Raw genomic sequence first — 1,798 nt, 5'->3', positions numbered from 1 at the left:
GGGGGTGTGGCTCAGTGGTAGAGCCCCTGCCTAGAATCCCCCAGTGAGGAGTTGGGGGTGTGGCTCAGTGGTAGAGCCCCTGCCTAGAATCCCCCAGTGAGGGGCTGGGGGTGTGGCTCAGTGGTAGAGCCCCTGCCTAGAATCCCCCAGTGAGGGGCTGGTCCTTCTGTCTATGTGTTGCTTTTATTGGTTAATGAATAAAGAAACTGGCTTGGCCTATAGCAAGGTAGAACTTAGTTAGGCAGGGGAAACTAAACTGAATGCTGGAAGAAAGGAGGTGGAGTCAGAGAGAAGCCATGGAGCCTCCACCAGAGACAGACACACTGAAACTTTGCTGGTAGGCCATGACCTCGTGATGATGCACAGATTAATAGAGATGAGTTAAATTAAGATGTAAGAGTTAGCCAATAAGAAGCTAGAGCTAATGGGCCAAGCAGTGGTTTAGTTAATACAGTTTTTGTGTGATTATTTCGGGTCTGAACTGCCGGGCATCTGGGAAACAAACAAGCTACCTATTACAACACCTGTACACACACATATATGTGTATATATTTGGTTTTCTGAGACAGGGTTTCTCTATGTAGCCCTGTCTGTCCTTGAACTCACTCTGTAGGCTAGGCTGGCCTCGAATTCACAGAGGTCCATCTGCCTCTGTCTCCTGAGTGCTGGGATTAAAGGCGTGCACCACCATTGCCGGGCTGCATATTGTTTTCTTTAATTTTTAAATAAATGTTGTGAGTTTAATCAGCCAAGCGATTTGGGCTGAGCTAGCTGGATAGCCGTGTGGGGGATTTCTTTGGGACTTTTCCATAGAAGTCACAGCTATGTGCCTGTGGCATGGACTAGCTTCCAGAACAAGCTAAGCTAGCTATCAAGGCCCTGCTCAGAAGAAAGTTACCCAGAACAAAAGCACCAAAGAAAGGAAAGGATGCCCTCACTCCTCAAGAATGGCTTGATGAACAGAGCGGGCAGCTAGGCATCTGGATTCGTTGATTGCTCGCTTGGCAGACACTTCCCGAAATGCTCTGTGCCCACCCGACCCTGAGCAGTCCAGCCCCGCCCTCAGAGGACACAAAGTTCTGTGGCAGAGATGGGTTCATGCCCCTAGACAGTAACAATTACAGGGGAGTTCCACTGGAGTCACCTGACCCAGGAATGCGCATCACAGAAGGTTGTCTGATGACAGAGATATTTGAACTGAGTCTTGAGAGAGAGAAAAAAGGAGTGTCAGCAAGCAGAGAGAGGAGGAAGGGTACAGCAGAGGGGACTACATGAGCAAAGATCTGGAAGCCAGCCGAAGACAGTCAGGATAATGTAAGCACAGGATGAAGAGAGGCTAACGACAAACGTGACATGGTGGGCAAGGTAAGGAGGGGCGGGTTCCAGGCAGCCTCCAGGAGCCCTAGCAGGCCCTGGGGCTTTAACTCCAATAGCAGTGGGAAGCCCCAAAAGGGTTACAGGCAATGGAAGCCTTGATCAGATTCACAAAGGAGTCTGACTTTATGACAAGCGAAGGGGACGGAGGATACAGCAGGCAAGATAGACTGTGCTGCACTTCTAAGACAAACAGCTCCAGAGTCAGAATCTGGTGCCTTAAAAACACTAATATTTGTACTGGAGAGACGGCCTAGCAGTTAGCCCTGGCTGCTCTTCCAGAGGACCCAAGTTCCATTTTCAACACCCATATTGGGGAGATCTCAAACTGCCTGTAACTCCAGCTCCAGGGGATACAACACCCTTTTCTAACTATTGTGGGTCTTACACACACACATACACACACACACACACACACACACAC

Source organism: Microtus ochrogaster, linkage group LG4 (assembly GCF_000317375.1).
Source record: "Microtus ochrogaster isolate Prairie Vole_2 linkage group LG4, MicOch1.0, whole genome shotgun sequence".
Taxonomy (NCBI): Eukaryota; Metazoa; Chordata; class Mammalia; order Rodentia; family Cricetidae; genus Microtus; species Microtus ochrogaster.
Note: the sequence above shows the minus strand (reverse complement) of the source record.